The 18,523-nt window shown below is 42.6% G+C and overlaps 1 long non-coding RNA gene across 1 annotated transcript; it reads right to left on the bottom strand.

Annotated features, from left to right (window-relative positions):
* Positions 1-14,298: 14,298 nt before the first annotated feature.
* LOC123446460 lies at positions 14,299-16,093 on the bottom strand. The gene is made up of 4 exons (XR_006631367.1): positions 15,584-16,093; positions 15,429-15,491; positions 15,250-15,338; positions 14,299-14,523 (listed from the first exon to the last, which is right to left on the bottom strand). It is a non-coding gene; the product is annotated as an uncharacterized LOC123446460 (long non-coding RNA).
* Positions 16,094-18,523: the final 2,430 nt, after the last annotated feature.

Genomic DNA, 18,523 nt, shown 5'->3' with positions numbered 1-18,523 from the left:
TTCGTATGAAGGGAGTTTTCAAGTATGCGATGGAAGATGATGAAAGAAGATCCAGGAGTGTCAAGAGCTCAAGCTTGGGGATACCCCCGTGCACCCCAAGAAATATTCAAGGAGAGTCAAGCGTCTAAGCTTGGGGATGCCCCCGTGCATCCTCTTCTCTATCAACAATCATCAGTTCGTCCATCTCCATGCTATTTTTTTATCACTTCATATGTTATGTAATATGCTTGGAGTGTCCCACTCTTTACTTTTTAGTTTGTTTTAGTTTTGCTTTCCGCTCATAACAACTCGAAACCTAGCCTTCTTTGTTTGCGAAATAAACACGCTCCACTCCACTCTAGAACAAAGCATAGGTTTTCATGCTTATCTTTTATGTGTGTTCTTTATCTTTTCATAGCTGTTGTCATGCTTAGCTCTTAGTTTTCATGCTTTACCTTTTTAAGAACTATTATCTAGGTTTCTTATGGAACTCCCTTGAGTTATCATGCTTATCTTGTTTAGAGAGTTTACTTGTTGCACTGAGTTGTGTGTCTTGCATGAGTAGGTAATTGAGGTTGCTATTTAAGTATAGTAGTAACTTGCAATAGTTTTGAGGTATTGATTTGCGTAATGTTTGGACTATTGGTGCCAATAGATTGAGCCTATTAGTGATAGGTGTTGTATTTTGGGAAATCCGTGGTTTTTTCAAAAACAAAAAATTAGTTGAGAACTCCAGCTACTAGACAGATCGCTAACCTCTGGAGGGGTTGGAATATATAGAGTACCCTCACGTTACCATGGGTCGAGGATGCGCAAGGATAACCAAACCCCCAAACACTCCTCCTCGGGGTAGTTTCCTCTTTGTGAATTTCCTCACTAGATAGAGAGTTACCGATAATAAGTGTATGAGTTCTTCGGACTAATGCGAGTATTCGATTGTTGGCACTTCCACCATCCATATTTTGCTAGCCTCTTTGGTACCGTGCATTGCCCTTTCTCATCTTAAGAGTTGGTGCAAACTTTCCCGATGCATCCAAGCCCTTGGCATACACGCTCTGTCATCACAAGATTCATCATATCTTTCTTCAAAACAGCCACCATACCTACCTATTAAGGCATTTCCATAGCCTTTTCGAGATACATTGCTATGCAACATCCACCATCTCATGACTTGATCTTCATGTCATACATACTTTTGCTTGATCGAGGAGCCGCATGCTAGTTGGGCCTTGCCCTTATTATTGCTACATGACGCGCTAGTTTTGATTGCATATCCTGTTACACTGGCAGAGGCATACATTTGCATACATCATGATAGTTTTCATTCGTATTTATGTTGAGTACTTCTTATAAAGTATGAAGATCTTCTTTTTATTCTTGTAAAATATAGAATGTTTACCTTAAGCGAGGAAAAGATCCCAAAGAGGACAAATTAAGATATCCCAAAGAGGACAAATGAGAGATAAATAGAAAGATCCAAAGAGGCCACAAAAAAATAAAAAGAAAAAGAAAAAGAAAAAGAAAAAGAAAGAGAAGGGGGCAACACTACTATTCCTTTTGAAAGATCCACACTCGTACTCCTTTATATTTGTACTACATACAGATTATCTTCCATGCATAACTAAGTGGGGACCCTTACACTATAGAACTTGGCTTGTATATTCCAATGATGAGCCTCCTCAAATGAGCTCTAGGTCTTCATGAGCAAGCAAGTTGGATGCACCCCCACTAGTTCCATTGCAGAGCTTTTACCTTAGCTCATATGTGCATCCGTTGCATGGCAATCCCTACTCCTCACATCATATCTATCATTTGTCTTTCTCTCGCCTATGGTTGTCCTCATTGATGTGAGCCTTTCACACCCTTTTTGTCTTCCTTCCCCATCATTATTCTCTTTGCCATCCTAAGTGCCAACATATATTGCTTGCGCTCATCCATAGCATGAGTGCTCAAAGTCGAAAGGGAGAGGATCATTTTGACTTGTGCCTGACTAGTGGTCTAGGGATGAGTCAAAATAATATTCCGAAGGGGACCAAGTATGAAGTTTAGTAGATTGAGTTCTTAGTTAAAAAAATATTTTTATGCTCTAAACCCATCTCCCACTTATTGCACGCAAACACAATTTGGAGACATTAGAGTCACGGACAGCGAGAGCTCTTGCACCTTAATGTTCTTACTTTGCTATTTTCAATACTAGATATAGACTCTTGCTTGTTCTTGTCTTGACTTGAATTGCATATATTACTTGCTTTACTTTGAAGTTCTTATATGTGTGTTATCATGTCACCACAGAAATTATTGTGTTATCATTTACCTACTCTAGGACGAGCAGGAATTAAGCTTGGGGATCTTGATACGTCCCAAACGTATCTATAATTTCTGCTTGTTACATTATCTTTTGGGTGACATTGTTATATGTTTTGCTACACTTCCATATCTTTTTCCACATATTTGGACTAACATACTAACTCAGTGCACCCAGTGCCAGTTTCTATCTGTTGATGTCTTTTTTACCCCAATTTACCGAGTCCCAAAAATACCGAGAAAAATATATAAAAATCAGCATTACGGAAGCTTCGAGAGGCATCAAGGTGGGCAAGAGGGCAGCGAGGGCCTGCCTAGGCGGCCTCCCTGCACGGCCTGGCCCCTGGCCGCGCCCACACGTCACCTTGGTGGGGGCCACCTCCTCTAACGCCCTCCTTTGGCCTATATTTACCCCTTCGATCGGAAACCCTTCCACAATATCCAGAATCGCAAATTTCTCCATCGTTCCGGCACCGCAACGCTTCCGAGTTCGGGAGCGTTAGGAGACCTCTTGACGTCACCCTGCCGGAGGGAGGATTGACCTCCGGGATCTTCTCCACCACCATGGACACTTCCCGGACGTGTCGTGAGTAGTTCTCCTTGGACCATGAGTCCATGACCAGTAGCTATGTGATGTCTTCTCTCCAATCTTGTGCTTCAGTGATTAGCCCTTGTGAGCTGCCCTACATGATCAAGGCACCTATGTAATTTTCCTACTATTGCTATGCTTGGTTTGTTGGGATCCGATCTATTATGATATTATGTTCATATTGTGATGAGTTATATATTTGATTATCCTTTTATATTATGTTCTTTAGTGATTCATGCATGTTCTCCATTGCTTTTTATTGCTTTGGCCGAGTAGTAGATTGTAACTCCAAGAGGGAGCGTTATGCATGATTGTGGGTTCATGCCCCCTGATGTCACTACAAGAAATAAGCTCATTTATGACCCCAAAAAATGATGGCGGTTGAATTGGTCATAGATCTAGGACTAAAATTTACAAAAAGGTCATGAGGTGTCTAAAAGGGTCCAAACCCTAGAAATTTTTGACCATCTCTATCAAGAAAGTCATAATCGCATTGCACAAAATGGTCACTGATATGTGTAGCTCTATTTATGCCCACATTGTAGGTCATCCATGACAAAATTAAGAAGGTCATAGGCTTATTTAGAGGTGACTGGGCAGACAACTCAACAGTTGCGCCTACGTGGCTTGTATAGGTGTCGACAAGGCCACGAAGTACAAATACGTTGATAGGTTGGAATTTATATTTTCTTAATTGCCCTCAATATTTTTGGGCACTCTTTCTTACCCAAATCATTGCCTCATGAAAACATTTAGCTCTATTTGCCTATTAAACCGTCCTTAGAAAAATTCCAAAGTTTCTATTCAGCTAGAAGCTTTATGAAGGAAGTACTAGCTACACATCTCCTAATGAGCAGATTTTTTGCCGGATATTCTATATGCCCAAATCTCACCTCTCCGCAAAATTTGGTCTCCATATAACAATACATCTAAGCTCACAATCCAATCTTTGTTTCTGGTAATATTTTTAGTTTGTGAAGCAACTATATTTTATATTGCTTTATATTTGCTGAAATTTTACCAGGGCATGACACTACCCATAGAACCTCCGTCCACCAAATTTTAGCTCATTTTAATGTAACCAATTTGCCTCATTATTTTTCCCAATTTTTAGTTCACTTGAGAGCAATGTGAAGGAAGTAGCATTTTTATTTATCCATATGGTATGCAATTTTTATAGTTCTTTCATATGCCCAGCTTATCATTCTCATCAGAATTGCAAATCAATCCAATCACCTATGTGAGCCCAGCTTAAATTTCTATTTATTTGGTCCAATTTTTCAACAAATATAATGTAGGTCCTTCACAAAAAAAACTCATTTTGGTAACTGAAAAAATGGAAAATGAATTTTTCGTTCAAAGAAAATGAAACTTCCTTAGGCCACATTGTTTTCCGTTCCAAGATGCACCCTTGTGCAAAATAAGATATCATTTGAACAAACTATGTCATGAATGTTGGCATAACAGTAGTTATTTGCCTTGAAACAATGAATCTTCAAACATGATAACTCTTTTCAGAGAACACTTTTTTAAGACATTTGTCGTATTCCATTTACAAAAAAACTCATGATATTATAGGTTCTTTACAGAAAAACTCATTTTGACTACTCGAAAAATGAAAAATGCAAAAAATATATGGTAGATCCAATTCTTTTTTGCTATAGATTGTGGTGGATCTTTTTGTTATCTTACTTGTTTGTTCTATAGTCTTTCGTATTCAAGAGACGTATTCAATATTAGGAGTAATTAATATATGCGTTTTTTAAAACTGGTCTCTTAAAAATAACTTATGCAATATAAGTTGATCCATTAGGCGCATATAGTGGAGTATATATACCAGTGCTATTCTAAAACCCTAAAACAACCGTCGCCCCACCCAAAAACCAATTGTAGCTCACGGCGGCCGCCGCCGCCCCGTCTCTCTCTTTCTACCTCAACTCCAAGCGCCTCTGGCCTCAGATCCGGCGGCCTATTGGGAGGATGAAGTAAACCAGCTGTCGAGCTGGTCCTAGATCCACGATGGCAGCATCCTCTAGAGTCGGCCTCGTCCACGGCGACATCGGCGACTACCCGTCCATGTCCATGACTTCGATGCTGGGAGCGCGTCCCCCTCGACGTCATTTGCAGCGAGGATGGGGGCGCTCCTACCCCTCATGTGGTGATTCCGGGGCGTGCCCAAGGGGTGGTTGATTCGGCCGTAGTGCCGGAGGACGACGCGGATGAAGGTACGGACCTCCATTAGATCCTGCCCGACTCCATCCGCCTAGTTGTCGGCCTAGCAGCCATACGGCAACATCTCTCTTCTGCTAAGGTTTGTATAACAATAGATCTTCGTGGGTATAGTATTTTTGGGTCGGCATGCGTGTGTATACAGGGAGGCGTCTTAGTCCATGTTAATGCCGATGCTTCTACTGTACGATCAATTTTACCCTTATCTGAGTGCGAATGTGACCTAGCAGGGGCAGCCGTTCCCGTTCTAGTCTGGTGTGAGTGCGAGTTTTTCATATACTCTCATTTTCAGTTTTAAGAAAACCATGATTTACTTATCCTAGTATTTGTTATGTCCAACAAATAGTTTTAGGTAAATACGTCCTTCAATTAGCAGAAACTAGTTTGTCAAAAACTCTGTATCCATACAACCCCTGGAAGTATCGCCCCTGTGCATTATTGTTATTTCCTTCTACATTAACTGTTACCGCCCACTGAAACTCCGCTGTGCAGGCATGCCGTGTTTTTCTTTTGTGTTTGAAACTAGAGAATAATCAGATTGTTGTTGTGAAAAGGGGTAGTGTTAGGATGGAATCTCTGAATTGGACCAGGTTCACCAACCTGATAACATACTCAGTGTGTATCAATATATTTGGTGTAAATCTAGTTCTCTGCTATACTGTATAAGTGCATCAGATCGTTACCTTTTTCTAGCTAATTTAGTTGGTTTTGTAGATTGCATGACCTATTATTTTTATTATTTCTATATCCGTAACTATTGTCATTATCCAACGTATTAATCCTTGTGTTATCAAGTATATGATTCATTGTATCCTGAGAAGTACTATTTTCTTGTTGGATGTAGTGTTGGTTCTTTTTGTGGTATGGTTGCCTCGTTGACGCCTTCTTCCGGTGTGGCCTTGTCGTGCTTCCTCACAGGTGGCGGAGTCTATATACAACAGCAGCATCAGCGATTCGACTACCCAGCGCGGAGGGCGCCTATGGACACCCATCAGAAGGTGTCGCAGTAGACCACACAAGGTCCATGCTGCTGGCAATGGATCTCTGCAGGTAGGTCCTCCCTCTCCCCATGCCCACTCACTTGCCATTGGAAGGTGTCTTTCCTGTAATGTGTGTCTTTCCAGGTAGCTCCTACCATGCAAGTTTTCAAATACTTTTCTTTTATATTGAAAAGTGTAAATATGTTGAAGAAAAATCTGCTAATTATCTGTCGACCCGCTATGTGGCTACATGCGTAATTGCATATGCACATACATCCATATTGCTTTTATGCATAGCCTATAATGTGTGTCTTTCCTGCAGGAATAGACAAGAACAGGAGAAGACGCTCTCAGCTAGCAGAAAAGCAAATGCAATATGGTCATCACACTACTCTAAATATGTTCTTTATTCATGTTTTCCTGCCACTATATTGTCTACTTTTTCAAGGAAGATGGGCATATATCAACTTCATTCTACATGTCCTATAGACATAGGAAATTTCTTAAATTTAAGATAAAAGGAGATACTCAACCAGAGGCTAATTAGTAATCATCACATGAAATAAAAATAATACCCCATATCCAAGCATAAACCCTTTATAAGTTGTTTTGTTTAGTTAAAACGTAAATTGGATTGCCGCCTCATGTTGATGGCATTGCCTCCAAAATTTTCATAAGCTCTCCTTTTAGTATTATTCAAAATAAATATTTCGCCATCTATTTGTCGAGTCATTTCTATCGAAGCCTAACAAGTTTTCATGTTTTTCTTTCAACAACAAAAATGACAAATTAATGGATGAAACTACATTAATTTACTTAGTCACTCGCATGTATTTGTGTTTTCCTATGTTCCAAGTTACTTTCATGTTCCAAGTTACTTTCATGGCTTTGGTACCATGTTCCAATATATTGACATATCTTTCGATTGTTGGTTGCAAGAAATATCTTATATAAAAGCTTAGTACACGGGTTGCACTATGGATAATATTTTATATAACATACATGTAAAATGTAAAGTGAAAAAGACAAAAAATTATAAAACTAGATCATGCGAATGCATGGGTTGGCGACTATATAATTTATAGTTGTCTGTATATACTTATTAATAGTTTGTAATAAAACAAATTTGGATGTAGATCTATTTTTACCTGTTATTCAGATTTAGTTCTTGCTTTTCAATGTTCAGTTTACTGTTTAAGCAAATTAATTCTAAAAAAGTTGGACTGAATTAACAGTTATGTTTGTTTTGACATGGTTGAGAATCCCATGAGTTTGTCCAGTTTTTATTTGTTATTTAGTTGATGTATGTTTAGACGTATGTATACATAATATAGCATGGCTTTGAGTTGATGTATGTTTAGGTGTAGGTATACGTAATCTAGCATCTTAATTAAATTTTGGCCTTTTATTCTTGAAATGTTGTGTTGTTGTATGTTTCGTGTTGCACATTATAATTACTCTTACATTTTCTCTTACTGTAATAGGGAACACAATCCATTGTCACTACTGCTTTACAAACCTTGTTAACTATATTTTCATCTGAGTATGTTTTACTTCCATGAGTGTGAACTTACTTTTTGTTCAATATCCAACTGTTTTGACTGGTTTGAGCATGTGAGGTGTTCTAATTGATATATGTTCTTTTGGCACAGATGACACCACTCCCAAGTACTCGAAGACCCATTATGATGTTCCAATTGTTAAGGAAGTCTCTTCATACCTGAAGAAGATTGGACGTGTACAAGATTGGTGCTATTTGTGTGCATGTTGGTCATGTTGAGACCAAGTCATCAAGCCCGTAGTTGAGGGACGATGTTATTGTATTTTCTGTGATACGATACAATTGTAAATTATTTCAGTTTTGTGTGTAAATAATTGGTTTTAACTGAACATGCTTTTATGCACTCAAACCTTGCAAAATAAGGACAAGAACTCATTCAATTAGACTATGTAAACCAAATTATTGGCCTGAATAGATTATGGACACTATTTGACCAAATAAATGCGTTGAACAGATAATGGGTGTAAAAATAAATGGGGTTGAACCTTATAACTAGGTCAAAATGAATATGGCCATAAAAATTAATGGGCCAAAATATTAGGCCTGGCCCATGTAGAATTGATCAAGGAATGTCCATGCCATGTCAGATTACATGTCACCACAAGCGACACCTCAGCATGCCATGTCAGATCCTATGTGGTTCAACTGTGCCACGTCACCTAGAATTTAAGATCCTACGTGGTTTAGCCACATGGCCATGACCAAAATTTTGGTCATACATTTAACGACCAAAGCATTTTCGTCGTAGATCTAATGACCAAAATATTATAAAGGTCAAGTTTCTACATTCTTGACGGCCAACTGTTGACCTCCTATATTTGGTCATAACATGGTCATAAAACAATAACAGTGACCTTCCAGTGACCAAAATGGAGCGTCATGATTGCACGAACTTCTTGTAGTGTGTCTAGCTTGAGTGACAGAAACATGAGACTAGGGGACGTGTTGTTGCCACCAGGGAGAAAACAACGGTGCTTGTGACCGCGCTTGCAAGGATTGTTTACCATACGCAAAGTTTGTTAATGTTGTTGTCCGTTGCTTTGAGTTTACACTTTGGTTGGGGCTCGCAATTTAATACCAGCGAGATGTTCTGGATAGATATATCAAGGTGGATTATTAGTAAGTAGATGTTGATGAATAAACGGTCTACTTGTCTTGGCGTACTGCCATTACTATTGAGCCTCTAACTTTCAAGTAGGATAATTAGCATCGCAGTTCGTTTATAGTCAATTGCCCAGCTATAATTTGTTTACCCATGCATTGTTGTTTATCGTCTTTTCGGAGAGATACATCACTAGTGAACATCATGTGACTCGAGTCCATATCAGCACCATTGCTTACACCTCCACCATATACTGTTTTTATTTACTTCTCCGTTGCAATCACTATCACTATTCCCGCTTGTGTTTTGATCCTTTGCAAACTACAAGGCCAGAGAGATTGACAACCTCTCTGTACTCGTTGGGAGCAAAGTTATTTGTTGTGTGTGCAGGTCCACGTCTTCTGCTAGCGCCAGAGCAGCAGACACATACTTGTTGATCTTCGGAGTCCTCCTGGTTCGATAAACCTTACAGTCCCCGTGTAAGGAAAATCTCCTGCTGACTACATCTCCACCTTCCACTTGGGGTAACCAACGAGGGGCGAGAAGTATATCCATCAGGTCGTCACTAGATACCGGTGCCAACGAATTGGGAGCATCTGTGTGTCCTGCCAAGAATGATGGGGTGATCCCGGTTACTGGGTTCCCATGTGTCGGGGGCACGAAAAAAGAGGAACAACGTGCAACGAGCAATCATATGTGGCGCAAGCATACGGTTCATCTCATACATCAAATGCACTCGGTCCACGGGCATCGTCTAACCGGTTATAACTTTGATGCGTGCATTTCAGAGCGGATCGAGTCGTTGCGGTGCAGATGTAAATGGATCATCTTGGAAGTAGTCGTACACGGCGACAGTAGTGGAACACGTGGTCTTGGGTCTTGCATCCAACAAACATGGTCGTCTGGACGTTGGTCATCGACATACTCCTCGGGACAACCGTGCAACAAAAAGAAGCACAAGGGGTCGGTCAGGTGGTGGATTGTGCAACAGGTGCTGGCAATGACGAAGACCGAAAGAACAACAAATTGTGTAGCAGCCAAAGGACATGCCTGAGTCAACTTCGCTAGGGGCGCTGCCCGAGCGTGTCGAGGAGAGGGCAGATGCACTTGGTGGAGGTGGCTCGACGACGAGCAGAGGGATGATGATGCTGGGGCTGTGGGGCCTTAGTCTCCCCTCGATAGGCGGCTACGAGAGATTGGGGACGAGGCCACGAGGCCAATAGCGGGGCATCGACGGCATATCGCTGTCAGTTGCGAGGAGGCGGCTCGGGAACATGGCCAGCGGCGGCGCTGCTGGTCAATGCCGAATCGTGCTCCTGGCCATCTCGCCGGTTCGGCACGAACTGGCGGACACAGACTGGCTAGCTCGCGAGGCGGCGATGGAACAACGGCTCCTCGAGAGAGATCGCGCAAAGAGACGGGGCAGAGGCTGGCAGTGCTAGGGGTGACCACTATGGTGGCCACGGGGCGATGCGGCTCTAGTCGCTGGCGTGCTGGATGCGGCGGGGTGCATCGCGCGATGGGAACGAGGCCTCCCCTCGATCTGTTGCGGGCGCTCGGGTTCTCATATTGAGGAGGGGAACTAGGTGGGGATCAGGAGGAGGTTGGCTCCGTGGGTTTCTGGGCAAGTCCCGACGTGGTCGTGAGAGACGAGGTAACCGGGGGAGAGCCAAGACTGGGTGCCGGCGCATAGGAAAAAAACAAGGAATGGGGCAAGACCTAGGGTTTCATGTGAAATTGGTATATGGTGGTCAATATATAGGGAAAAGAAACTAGCTCAGGACCTTCCGATCGTAATCAAACGGTCGCAGTTAAATAGGTTAGGGTCCAATGGACAAACAAATGACGGTTTGCAGTAAAAGGAGGTTGACCCGGACCCAACTGTCATGACCATATGATTTAGGTTCCAGGAGGTTTTTGGACTAGGCTGCGTGTAGGTTGGTGCACCGTGCAGAGGGCCTAGGCAGAGATGAGAGGGAAAACGGACAAATCGTCATCATGTTTTAAAACACCGAAAACATCCGACATTTGACCGGTTGTAGTGCCGCTATAGGTTTAACCGTTCGGGTATCAGACGAACTCCGATTGCGATTAAATTTGGCAGGTGGCCTACCTACATTAAAATAAGACTACACGCCAAGTTTCAACCCAATCCGAGAATGTTTCATACACACCTTTAAAACCAATATTTAAACGATGATGCGGGCGTGTGCGTGTGTGGTTGGTCTCAAAACGGTCAACGACGAAAACAAAGAGAAGCGGCAACTAATAAGTGACAATGCAGTGTTGATGCAATGCGGATGATTCGAATGATGCCATGATGAATGCGACAAACAATCTAATCACACGGCAGCAACGAAATAAAAGGGGAATCTTCTGGTGCATCGGTCTCGGGCTGTTATCGCAGCGGGATTGGGAGCTCGAATGGGTGGTATTGACGTACAATTGGGAGGGAGAGAGAGGATCCAGATGGCACAAAGGGTCTCGGGGTGGCCTCTTATAGGCGGGGAGCGGTGCATCGTGGGCTGGTGCTTCAACGGGGTTACAACCTTTAGTTGTGGGACATGGGAGAGGGCCAGACCTGCTCAGGGGTGTTTGTGGGTGACGTCCATGACCAGATAGAGGGAGAGAAGGGGCGAAGGAAGCGCTCTAGTGCCCACATGTCCGAAGTCACTTGTTGGTCGAGTGGGGAGGCAATGGCGCGCGTATGGGGATCTGTTAGAGGGAGAGAGATAGAGGAGAGGGCGGCAGTGCATCGTGTTGTGGATGACAAGGTGCCTCTACTTGCGTGAGGGGGAGGCCTGAGGTGTCCGGGTGTATGATGTCAACCCTCTGGAGCGCGGCTTTGCGCTCTACAACGGCTTTTTGGCCGGCATGGACGTGCCACTGACGCGCTCTAGCAGCCGTCAGTCATGTCCAACTTTACCAGAGGGGGAGTAAAGAATAGGAATGACCTTTGTATGCGCTGGAAACAGTCATGAATGAGAGAGAGAGAAGAGAAAATAATGAGAAAGGGGTTGTCGAGGGAAGGAAAGAGGGTCTTCACCAATGCAATTATGGAGCTGGGCGTTGGGAAACTTACTGTTGGTGTTGTGGGTCTTGGTGGAGCTGTGGTAAATTTTTTAGGCCAAGGAGAATAGTCTTGGGGGCTCAATTATTGGTCTCTCTGGATTCCACCAAAAGGTGTTTGGTCCCTAGTTGGGTTAGCTATGGTGCTCCATTTGTTTTGAAACTTAACAGGATCATTTGGAGAAAGTTGATAATGTAGACTTGGTAAACCCTAGAAATCAACAAAAACGGTTTTATTTAGATCTAATCAGGCAAAATTATTCCTCCTAATGCACCACTTGGTGGGATGACATTATTTGGATATTAGAGAATGCCCACAAAGTTTGGGGTCAATTGGGAAAACTGGGCAATGTAGACTTGCTCAAAATTGATTCTAGACAGAGAGGGTTTTGGAATGTTTTGGTGAATCTAAACAATTAGGATTCAGGTGAAATTTGGCAAGCTCATCGCATATATCATCTGGGACTTTCTAGAATTTTCCTCAATTTATTTGAAAAGATTTCTCATGGAACTATTCCAAATACTTGAAATGGGTACAAAAGGTTTTGGAGGGTTCTGTCCAATGTTTTGAACATGAACATGTGTTGAAACTCTTATATATGAAAATTATATGTCCATTGAGTTTCCCTATATTTTCTCAAATATTTTTGAAGCGTAAAAATAATTCTTCATTGTAAAAGACCATTTCTGGTCTCAGAAAAAGGTATTTAAATACAATAGAAACATAACTTTTAGAATAATATTTTTGTGGTTTTGGGAAGTCTTTTTCATAATAGGATCCAAATAAAATATTTGGGACAAAACATAATCCCTAATTTGAGGACTTGTCGTACAAACTTCAATTCAGGGGGTTTTCAAATCTTGAATTAAATAAATGCTTTTCGGCTAAATGAATATTTTCTAAAAGTAGTTCAGGTCCTATACACATGGTACGGTCATTGGGCAAGGTTTTGGATGAAGGAAAGAGTTTTGAGACTAGAAGGATTTTTGTGATTTAAGACCCAAACAAGCAAATAGCAATCAATTCAACATCATAAGCAAACAAAAAGTTTTAATTGGTCCAATTTCTTATAAACTCATATCATAGCAAAGTGGTACAAAACAGAGTGTGACACTAGACACCTTACTCTCCTAGGTTGTGAAAATGATGCAATGGAGACCAAAGCTCTGATACCAATTGTAGGATTCGCAAGTATGTCTAGGGGTGATTAGACTACTTGACCAAAGAAAAACTTATCATTTTCTCAATTTTAGTTGTGGGTAAGGTTTAGAAATTATAGCAAGTCAACCAGACCCTACACATGAAAGTCTAACAGTATAGCAGTAGAAAGTATAGACATACACATGTAAATAGACGGTAGGGATAGGAAGATCAAATCCAAAGATTGAGACGGATATTTTTGGCGTGGTTCTGATTGGTGGCGCTATCATACTTCCACGTTGATTGACATTTCAACCCATGGAGGGTAATGGCTGCAAGAGTCCACGGAGGGCTCAACCCATGAAGGGTCCACGGAGAAGAAACCTTGTCTATTCATCATGGCTTATGTCCATGAAGTACTAGCCTCACTTGTTGTAGATCTTCACAAAGTAGGCTATCTCCTTGCCCTTACAAACTTATTGGTTCAACTCCACATGAAGTTGGAGGCTCGCAAGCGACACCTAACCAATCTAGGATAAACCCTCTCCAAAAGGTAATAGATGTCGTAGTATGATGAACTTCTTGCTCTTGTGCTTCAAAAGATCGTCTCCTCAACAATCGATCACTCGCTCACAGATTTGGCTTGGGTAGAAGAGATTGATTGGGTGGAAATAAACTTGGGGGGCTAGAAATCAAGATTCATATGGTAGGAATCACTACAGGAATCAGCTTCTTTGTAGTCTTCCATAGCACACAGCAAAGGACCAGGTCACGGACTACAAAGATCTTTGTCGTGTTTTGGCTGACAGCCCCACTTTCGGCACTCGAAGTCACAGTAATGAAATTCTTTGCCATCTGCAAGGGTGCAGCGAACGTCAAATATCTTTGTCGTCAGTCTTCCTAGACAATTAGACGGCAAAGGGGCTAGACAGCAAAGCACAACTGTCAGCCCCGTTAGGTGGCCAACGACAGCCTTTGCGTCGGCTCGCACATGTCCGCCTTTGCTCTCTGCCATCCCTGGCCTTTGTCATTTACCATCCTTGGCTTTTGCCGTCTACCAGCGGCCCTGCCTCCGTCGGCCCCGTCCTTTGCAGTCTGCCAGCCCTCGCCTTTGCTGTTTGCCAGCTGATGGCAAAATGACCAAATGGGTGTAAACTGATGCTTCGAGGTTGCATAGGTTTCTACCACGTGTCACCTTTGCCATCAGCTGGCAGATGGCAAAGGGCTTTACCATCCGCTGGGAGATGTCAAAATGCGTGTATTTCCACTTTGTTGTTTGCTTTCACTTATTTCCCTGCATTTTTAGAATACATCTATGATATATATAATTTAAAACAACATATGTAGTTTCAAACATCATATAAGAAGCATAGTCCATGTATCGAACATCATCGTGAAATATTGAACAAAACAACAAATAAGCTACTAGAAATACCAATACGTACATATATACTTTCACACTATTCATCTATATATACACATAGGTTCACATTTTTCATCAATACAAATCGAAACAAAAGGTAAACACTAGAAGTCCAACAATGCCAGCTTCCATTAAGAGAATCAAATCTGCAAAATGAGAATAAGAACGTTAAAAGAAGAAGAAGAAGAAAACTAGAAGAAGAAGAAGAACAAGAAGAACAAGAAGAAGACTAGAAGAAGAAGAAGATGAAACAGAAAGACAAGAAGATGAAGAAGAAGTAGTAGTAGAAGAATAATAATAATAATAAGCAGAAGAAGAAGACTAGAAGAAAAAGAAGAAGACTAGAAGAAGAAGAAGAAGAAGAAGAAGAAGACTAGAAGAAAAAGAAGAAGAAAAAGAAGAAGAAAGTGACGGAAAATAATAAGAAGAAAGTAAGAAGAAGCTCATTCTTCTTCTCTTATTCTTTCTTTTTCTTCTATTTACTCCCCTATTATTTCTTTTTTTTCTTTTTATGACATTTTTAATTTATTATGCCATTTGGGAGGAAAATAACCTAAGTATATGACATTTATGAGCTAACCAATGTTATCATGCCATTTTTGACCTAACTAAGATAAGTATGTCATTTTAGAGGAAAGCAAGCTAAGTATATGACATTTATGAGATAACCAAGGTTATTATGCCATTTATGACCTAACTAAGCTAATTATGTCATAAATGAACTAAATAAACTAATTATGTCATTTTGGGGAATAATTAGCTAAGTATGTCTTTCTTGGGGAAAATAAGCTAAGTATGTGGCATAATATGTCTAACTAGCATGTATCGAGCTAAGTATGCATTTGTCAAGTGGATCACTAGAGAAAACTTACCGTCATTGTCACCACGGGTGTGAAGCATAATGGTTGCACGCGACAGTTTCCCCTCGAGAAGGGTTGTGCAACGCAGCTTGGAAGTTATTCTACACCAAACATCATTTGCAATGTCTCGATAGCATGATGACACTCAAATGTTAAAACTAGTACCCAATGACCATTCAAATGAAACTTACCGTTCCAACCGCAGAAATGACTAACATCGACGGAGGGGTTTGACTGGTCTTCTCGCACATAGACTGCACATTTGGTTTTGACAATTCGGTCATATTAGTTAGCAATAAAACGGACACTACATGCATGATTTTGCTAATATGAAGAATAAACTTACCACAAGGAGCTCGTACATGGCCCGGTGAGCCGCCTCAGTCTGTGCCCTCTCCTCCTCCAACAATCGAGCTGTCTTATCCTCCGTAGCCCGTTACTTCTCCGCCGCCACCCGGTCCATGTCATGTAGAAGCGCGTGGGTTGTCGCTCTCTCTCTCTCTCTCTCTCTCTGAAGAGCAGCCTGCAATACCACTCCTCGTTAGCATTCTAAGCATCCATGTCCACGCACACACATTGTAATGGAGGAAAGTTATGTGAGTCCATATAACTAATCTCGATGGCGAGATCGTCTGGCCGTGGACAAGTCCTTATCTCAGGACACGAGATCGTCTAGCGCGCCTTGATTTCCGGGAGAATGAGAGGACAATGTATCAACCCATCTCCAATGGCTATGGAGCCATGGGGCCTCCCGCCACGAGATATCATCACATCTCTGGATCTAAAGGTTGCTGGCTCGGGTTAAAGTCCTCCCGTTTCCTAGCCTTCTTCTCCTCGTTCTACCTCACAAGCTTGTGGTGGGAGGAGATGTTTGTGAACTTATCTGGATGATCGAGGTCAGACTTAGAGAATGCCTTGGCCTTCTTGTATGAGGCAGTATGGGCCATGGCATAGAGGTCGTACACCTCTGGCACCTGTGTGATATTATGGTGCGCCTAAAAGAGAGGAACACATTATTAGTAAAGGGCTCAAGCTAGCATGAAGAATGAATTGCACGAATCATGAAGCAAACAATATACTCAGTTCCACCCGAACTGAAATAAGTTGGTCCTTCGTTGATGGTGTGGCACACTAACCATTTGGGCAGCCGGTCCTTTGCATTGTTGTGGACGGCTCACCATTGTCTTGTGCACCACTCATCCACCAGCGCCTCCCAACAGTCCATCTTATCCGTACAACATCTCGGGGGTACCTATAAGTTAGTAAAGAGAAATTTGAGCGCTACGCCTACGAATCAAAATAAAGAAACTGAGTTCAAGGCCATAAGAATAGGTAAATACCTTCATGTACTCATCCTTCCTCACAAACTTTCCGTGGCACAATGACTTGTCCTTCTTAATAGGTCGTGTTGCGTAGTAGTCTTCAACAGCGTGCGATCGAGCCTCGTGGCATAAGCTCTATCATAAGCTTTTGCACTCGGTATCGATAACCTTGGCCGCCTCCTCCTCGTATCCCTCCTCACACCTGTAGAAGGCATGGAATCAAATGAGAAAACACTGATTAGTACAATAACTAGCTATTATTAATTTTAGATTGTGTAAAGGATAACTTACCCAAACGTTGTTGATCACCATCTCGGCCCTCGTGTGGCACAAGACACATCAGTCATGTCCTCCGACGGGGCCTAGGCAGCCATGTAGTGCTCCCCTCTCGATCCTAGTTGAGGAAGCTGGCCCTCACAGGGTAACGTGAAAAACCCCGGGAAATTTAGTCGACAAAGCACACCAAGGACGGTGTTCGGCTTGCCGACTCCACGGGGGTGATGCCAACCCCTGCAGTGTGACAATGTCAACACATTAGATATTTGAAGAAACGTGAAGGCAAAAGGTACAAAAAGAGTAAATGCACTTACTTCTCCCCATCAAGCCTAATCACCGTCCTCTGCTCGTGGGCCGTTGGCACGGGGGGGGGGGCAGCCATGTACCACCATGCTGGTACACTGGGACCCCCTCAACCACCTCGCCATCACTATCAGTAGACTCATCCCCACCACCATCAGCATCTCCACCCGCCCCCTCGGTCAGATCTGGCCAGGTACCCCATTTAGGCGTCACCTTGGACGTCGCCCCTGGATCCCGAATCTCGTGGGCCAAAACCTTTGGGACCAGAATCTCTAGGGACGTTGCCCCTAGGACCGGAGTCTCATGGGTCGAAGCCTCTCGGACTGGAGTCTCGTGGTCCGAAGGCACGTTGACCACAGGCTCGTGGTTCGGAGTCCCCATAGCATTTATCTCAAACGGGTCGACCCTAGTAGTTCTATGATCGGGTGAATGAGCTGGGGGTGGCTGAGAGGAAGGCACAGCAGTCCACCTACCTCTCCCGCGGCCACGTCTTGTACCTATCTACTTCTTCCCTCCTAGACCTCCTCTCTCGGTGGGCAATGACGCCAACAAAGAAGCCCCCACGGGTGCCCCAATACTGTTGATCAACGCTCTCCGGAGAGGCAGGGGTGGAATGGAAGTACTCCTCCCGCGAGCCGCTGACGAGTGCTCTCGACCCGCGCCCATCATATTTCAACATCTGCCATGACTAAGAGTAAAAGAATTAGTAGACAATAAAAAATTAATAACTGATATGAATAATAATATGTACATAATTTAAGTTGTGATGCATATGAACTAATAATAGTCTGGATCATCTATATATGCTCAGGATCAATAAATGCAACATCATCATCAGTATCACGCATGTCGTCATGAATGACCTGCTCATCGGGTTCATGCGCATCAACATGTAGAAGGCCTTTTTGTAATCGGTCAGGCATTGACACGTCATTCGCAACAATAACCTCTTCTAGTTCCGTCTTTGGGGTGAAGTCGAATTCAGTATCACTTTCTACTTTCGTGCTCTGGGGAAGTAGAGCGGTTCTCGATATGTTTCTTGGAAAGACGTGTTTCTTGGAAGAATTCTCCTTCATATGTGTCTAGGTTAATGTGAGGTTCATAATCCTCTTCATTGTGGTGAGTTTGTCTAGCACGTGGCGGCACTTCATAAACAACATCCCAATCATTCAGATTCTTATTAGTTTGGCAGGCCCACGGTACATTGAAAACTTGGGTCGCCCGTTGAGCCGTGATATAGACATAGGGAGAATCTAAATGGGTGCTTTGTTCAATTTCGACTAGCCCTATATGTTCACGAGTCCTTGTAGTCTCCTTTGGCTGGAACCAATAACATTTGAAGACTACAACGTTCGGTGGGTTTTCACCATACAATTGAAGTTCAT

Source organism: Hordeum vulgare, chromosome 4H (assembly GCF_904849725.1).
Source record: "Hordeum vulgare subsp. vulgare chromosome 4H, MorexV3_pseudomolecules_assembly, whole genome shotgun sequence".
In the NCBI taxonomy this organism is placed as follows: Eukaryota; Viridiplantae; Streptophyta; class Magnoliopsida; order Poales; family Poaceae; genus Hordeum; species Hordeum vulgare.
Note: the sequence above shows the minus strand (reverse complement) of the source record. Positions and strands in the feature narration are given on the sequence as shown.